This window comes from Jaculus jaculus, chromosome 2, assembly GCF_020740685.1.
Source record: "Jaculus jaculus isolate mJacJac1 chromosome 2, mJacJac1.mat.Y.cur, whole genome shotgun sequence".
In the NCBI taxonomy this organism is placed as follows: Eukaryota; Metazoa; Chordata; class Mammalia; order Rodentia; family Dipodidae; genus Jaculus; species Jaculus jaculus.
Window position 1 is genome coordinate 213,006,822 of NC_059103.1, and position 6,468 is coordinate 213,013,289.

The following is a 6,468-nucleotide window of genomic DNA, read 5'->3' on the forward strand; positions in this document are numbered from 1 at the left end:
CCTGTAATAACAATTATTGCTGTTATTATTATTGCTATTATATGAGAGTAATGGGAGTGTCAACACCTCTCGTTCCTCCAAATGAATTTCAGACACACTAAGCACTTTGTACATCTCATTTAATGTGGGTCCTGGGAAATACAACCCCTGGCTTTGCAAGCAAGTGCCTTTAAGCACTGAGCCATCTCTACAGCCATTCTATAGATTTTCCTTTTAAATTTACTGTACTGTGTTTTCTTATTGCTGTGACAAAATACCTGACAAAAAGCATTTTTAATGATTTGCTTTGGTTTACAGTTCTAGAGGAACACAGTTAGTGCAACAATGAAAGATGTGTGGGGTAGGAATAGGAGGTAATGGAAGGTGCGTGGGGGCAGGAGTAGGAGGTAATGGAAGGTGCGTGGGGGCAGGAGTAGGAGGTAATGGAAGGTGTGGGGCAGGAGTAGGAGGTGATGGAAGGTGTGTGGGGCAGGAGTAGGAAGTGATGGAAGGTGTGGGGGCAGGAGTAGGAGGTGATGGAAGGTGTGTGGGGGAAGGAGTAGGAGGTAATGGAAGGTGTGTGGGGGAAGGAGTAGGAGGTAATGGAAGGTGTGTGTGGGGCAGGAGTAGGAGGTAATGGAAGGTGCGTGGGGGCAGGAGTAGGAGGTAATGGAAGGTGTGGGGCAGGAGTAGGAGGTGATGGAAGGTGTGTGGGGCAGGAGTAGGAGGTGATGGAAGGTGTGGGGGCAGGAGTAGGAGGTGATGGAAGGTGTGTGGGGGAAGGAGTAGGAGGTAATGGAAGGTGTGTGGGGGAAGAAGTAGGAGGTAATGGAAGGTGTGTGGGGGCAGGAGTAGGAGGTAATGGAAGGTGTGGGGGCAAGAGTAGGAGGTAATGGAAGGTGTGTGGGGCAGGAGTAGGAAGTAATGGAAGGTGTGGGGGCGGGAGTAGGAGGTAATGGAAGGTGCGTGGGGCAGGAGTAGGAGGTAATGGAAGGTGCGTGGAGTAGGAGTAGGAGGTAATGGAAGGTGCGTGGGGCAGGAGTAGGAGGTAATGGAAGATGTGGGGGCAGGAGTAGGAGGTAATGGAAGGTGTGGGGGCAGGAGTAGGAGGTAATGGAAGGTGTGTGGAGTAGGAGTAGGAGGTAATGGAAGGTGTGTGGGGGCAGGAGTAGGAGGTAATGGAAGGTGTGTGGAATAGGAGTAGGAGGTAATGGAAGGTGTGTGGGGCAGGAGTAGGAGGTAATGGAAGGTGTGTGGGGGAAGGAGTAGGAGGTAATGGAAGGTGCGTGGGGCAGGAGTAGGAGGTAATGGAAGGTGTGTGGGGGAAGGAGTAGGAGGTAATGGAAGGTGCGTGGGGCAGGAGTAGGAGGTAATGGAAGGTGTGTGGGGCAGGAGTAGGAGGTAATGGAAGGTGTGTGGGGCAGGAGTAGGAGGTAATGGAAGGTGTGTGGGGCAGGAGTAGGAGGTAATGGAAGGTGTGTGGGGCAGGAGTAGGAGGTAATGGAAGGTGTGTGGGGCAGGAGTAGGAGGTAATGGAAGGTGTGGGGCAGGAGTAGGAGGTAATGGAAGGTGTGTGGGGCAGGAGTAGGAGGTAATGGAAGGTGTGGGGGCAGGAGTAGGAGGTGATGGAAGGGGCATGGGGGTAGGAGGTAATGGAAGGTGTGGGGGCAGGAGTAGGAGGTAATGGAAGGTGTGTGGGGGCAGGAGTAGGAGGTAATGGAAGGTTTGTGGGGGTAGGAGTAGGAGGTAATGGAAGGTGTGGGGGCAGGAGTAGGAGGTGATGGAAGGTGTGTGGGGGCAGGAGTAGGAGGTAATGGAAGGTGTGGGGGCAGGAGTAGGAGGTAATGGAAGGTGCGTGGGGCAGGAGTAGGAGGTGATGGAAGGTGTGGGGGCAGGAGTAGGAGGTGATGGAAGGTGTGTGGGGCAGGAGTAGGAAGTGATGGAAGGTGTGTGGGGGCAGGAGTAGGAGGTGATGGAAGGTGTGTGGGGGAAGGAGTAGGAGGTAATGGAAGGTGTGTGGGGGAAGGAGTAGGAGGTAATGGAAGGTGTGTGTGGGGCAGGAGTAGGAGGTAATGGAAGGTGTGGGGCAGGAGTAGGAGGTGATGGAAGGTGTGTGGGGCAGGAGTAGGAGGTGATGGAAGGTGTGGGGGCAGGAGTAGGAGGTGATGGAAGGTGTGTGGGGGAAGGAGTAGGAGGTAATGGAAGGTGTGTGGGGGAAGAAGTAGGAGGTAATGGAAGGTGTGTGTGGGGCAGGAGTAGGAGGTAATGGAAGGTGTGTGGGGGCAGGAGTAGGAGGTAATGGAAGGTGTGGGGGCAAGAGTAGGAGGTAATGGAAGGTGTGTGGGGCAGGAGTAGGAAGTAATGGAAGGTGTGGGGGCGGGAGTAGGAGGTAATGGAAGGTGCGTGGGGCAGGAGTAGGAGGTAATGGAAGGTGCGTGGAGTAGGAGTAGGAGGTAATGGAAGGTGCGTGGGGCAGGAGTAGGAGGTAATGGAAGATGTGGGGGCAGGAGTAGGAGGTAATGGAAGGTGTGGGGGCAGGAGTAGGAGGTAATGGAAGGTGTGTGGAGTAGGAGTAGGAGGTAATGGAAGGTGTGTGGGGGCAGGAGTAGGAGGTAATGGAAGGTGTGTGGAATAGGAGTAGGAGGTAATGGAAGGTGTGTGGGGCAGGAGTAGGAGGTAATGGAAGGTGTGTGGGGGAAGGAGTAGGAGGTAATGGAAGGTGCGTGGGGCAGGAGTAGGAGGTAATGGAAGGTGTGTGGGGGAAGGAGTAGGAGGTAATGGAAGGTGCGTGGGGCAGGAGTAGGAGGTAATGGAAGGTGTGTGGGGCAGGAGTAGGAGGTGATGGAAGGTGTGTGGGGCAGGAGTAGGAGGTAATGGAAGGTGTGTGGGGCAGGAGTAGGAGGTAATGGAAGGTGTGTGGGGCAGGAGTAGGAGGTAATGGAAGGTGTGTGGGGCAGGAGTAGGAGGTAATGGAAGGTGTGGGGCAGGAGTAGGAGGTAATGGAAGGTGTGTGGGGCAGGAGTAGGAGGTGATGGAAGGTGTGGGGGCAGGAGTAGGAGGTGATGGAAGGGGCATGGGGGTAGGAGGTAATGGAAGGTGTGGGGGCAGGAGTAGGAGGTAATGGAAGGTGTGTGGGGGCAGGAGTAGGAGGTAATGGAAGGTTTGTGGGGGTAGGAGTAGGAGGTAATGGAAGGTGTGGGGGCAGGAGTAGGAGGTGATGGAAGGTGTGTGGGGGCAGGAGTAGGAGGTAATGGAAGGTGTGGGGGCAGGAGTAGGAGGTAATGGAAGGTGCGTGGGGCAGGAGTAGGAGGTGATGGAAGGTGCGTGGGGGCAGGAGTAGGAGGTGATGGAAGGTGCGTGGGGCAGGAGTAGGAGGTAATGGAAGGTGTGGGGGCAGGAGTAGGAGGTGATGGAAGGTGCGTGGGGCAGGAGTAGGAGGTGATGGAAGGTGCGTGGGGGCAGGAGTAGGAGGTGATGGAAGGTGCGTGGGGCAGGAGTAGGAGGTGATGGAAGGTGCGTGGGGGCAGGAGTAGGAGGTGATGGAAGGTGCGTGGGGGCAGGAGTAGGAGGTGATGGAAGGTGCGTGGGGGCAGGAGTAGGAGGTGATGGAAGGTGCGTGGGGCAGGAGTAGGAGGTGATGGAAGGTGCGTGGGGCAGGAGTAGGAGGTGATGGAAGGTGTGGGGGCAGGAGTAGGAGGTAATGGAAAGTGTGGGGGCAGGAGAAGGAGGTAATGGAAGGTGTGTGGGGGCAGGAATAGGAGGTGATGGAAGGTGCGTGGGGGCAGGAGTAGGAGGTGATGGAAGGTGTGTGGGGCAGGAGTAGGAGGTAATGGAAGGTGCGTGGGGCAGGAGTAGGAGGTAATGGAAAGTGTGGAGGCAGGAGTAGGAGGTAATGGAAGGTGTGTGGGGGCAGGAGTAGGAGGTAATGGAAGGTGCGTGGGGGCAGGAGTAGGAGGTAATGGAAGGTACGTGGGGGCAGGAGTAGGAGGTAATGGAAGGTCCGTGGGGCAGGAGTAGGAGGTAATGGAAGGTGCGTGGGGCAGGAGTAGGAGGTAATGGAAGGTGTGGGGGCAGGAGTAGGAGGTAATGGAAGGTGTGTGGGGGCAGGAGTAGGTGGTAAAGGAAGGTGTGGGGCCGGAGTAGGAGATGACTGGTCACATTGTGCAGTCAGAAAGCAAAGAGAGAAGAGTACTCATACTCAGCTGTCTCTCTCATTTTTATTCACTCTGGGACCCCAGCCTCTGGAACTGTGTTTCCACATTAGAGGGTCTTCCAAAATCAATTAGCCAAATCTAGAAGCTCTCTCAGACATACCCAGAAGTTTGTGATTCTAGATCCATCAAGTTGACAATATTAACCATCACATAAACCAAAATGAAATTATACATTATAAGTATATTGATTGCACTCTATGTGAATTGTAGGTTCATTAAGCTGTTTAAGGGGTGAAAAAAAAATCTCAAAAAGAAAGATAATGTCCCAATTAGCTAAATAGGCAAAATAAATAAATAAATAAATAAACCTACATAAGGCTGGATATATGGCTTAGCAGTTAAGAAGTTTGCCTCTGAAGCCTAAGGATTCAGGTTTAATTCTCCAGATTCCCCATAAGCCAGATGCACATGGTGGCACATGCATCTGGAGTTCCTTTACAGTGGCTAGAGGCCCTAGCATGCCCATTCTCTCTCTCTCTGCCTCAAATAAGTAAATAAATAAAAATCAGGAAAAATTTTGCCAGGCATGGTGGCACACATCTTTAATACCAGCACTCAGGAGGCAGAGGTAGGAGGATTGCCATGAATTCAAGGCCACCCTGAGACTACATAGTGAATTCCAGGACAGCCTGGGCCTCAGTGAGACCCTACCTAGAAAACCCAAAAATAAAAATAAAAATAAAAATTGGACAGCCATAAATCAAAGATGTGTGAGCTACCATGCCAGATCTCTTTTTTATTTGCTTTTGAGACACTTTTTCACTGTTACTCAAGATAGTTTTAAAAAAAGAAAGAAAATTACTAAGATATTTCAGTGTATCACAGATATCAAATAGTCTACATCTATACTTTTCTACAAACTCATGCCTTAATCCTAGCACTTACTCAGTAGGCCAAGGTAGTAGGATCACTGAGAGTTTGAGGCCAGCTTGGGCTACAGAGTGAGTTGTAGGTCAGCTTAGGCTAGAATGAAACCTGCCTCAAAAGGGAAACAGAGGGCTAGAGAGGTGGATGATCAGTTTAGGTGCTTTCCTCCAACACCCAATGACCCAAGTTCAATTCCCCAGTACCTATGTAGAGCCAGATGCACAAAGTGGCCCATGCATCTGGAGTTCATTTTCAGTGGTTAGAGGCCCTGGCACACCGATATTCATTCATATTCTCTCTCTCTCTCTCTCTTCTTGCAAATAAATAAATACAATATTTTGGAAGAAAAGAAAAAAGCTAGAAGTGGATAGGAGTTAGAACCCTGGGAAATTTGCAGCCCAGAAAGATTCTTTTGAGGCCACTGAAGCCAGAGAGAAAATAACACCCCAATGCTGTGTTTTTCAGATGGCTGAAAAGTTCAGAACGGAGACAGGTGCTTCAGTTTGATTAAAATCTCCACCACAGGGCTGGAGAGATGGCTTAGCAGTTAAGGTGCTTTCCTGCAAAGCCAAAGTACCCAGGTAAGCCAGATGCACAAGGTGGCACATGTGCCTGGAGTTAATTTGCAGCAGCTGAAGGCCCTGGCATGCCTATTCTCTCTCTTTTTCTCTTAAATAAAATAAAATAATTTTTAAAATCACAAAAGAAAAGCTGGGCGTGGTGGCGCACACCTTTAATCCCAGCACTCGGGAGGCAGAAGTAGGAGGATCACCATGAGTTCAAGGCTACCCTGAGACTACATAGTGAATTCTAGGTCAGCCTGGGCTAGAGTGAAAACCTACGTCAAAAAAAAAAAAAAATCACAAAAGAAGGCTACCACCAACTGCAGCTTCTATGTGGTGCCTGGGGATTGAACTCGAGCACTCTACCTTGAGTAGCAAGTGCTGTATACACCCATTAAGTCATCTCTCCAAACCTCAGAGGCTTCTTTTGCAGGGGGCGGGTTTGAGGTAGGGTCTCACTCTAGCTCAAGCTGATCTGGAACTCACTCTGTAGCCCCAGGCTAGCCTTGAACTCACAAGTAATCCTCCTACCTACCACCGTCACCTAAGTGTGGGGAATAAGGCATGTGCCACCACATCTGGTCAGAGGTACTTATTGACCCGGTGTTGCCAGCAGGAAGAACACAGGAGTCTGCAAACATGAGTCACACAGTAGGAGCTGTCTCACCAAACTCCCAGAAACCCATGAGAGACTATGCTTTCTCTAGGCTTTACAGGGTTAGAGATCCTGGTTCACAAGAGGACACAACAAAGGTCCCACTACATAAGTTTTAGCTGCTTCCAGAGCATTTTCAGGACCCATACCTAAGAGCAAGGTGGCCAGTCGAATTCACTGTGTTACCAGG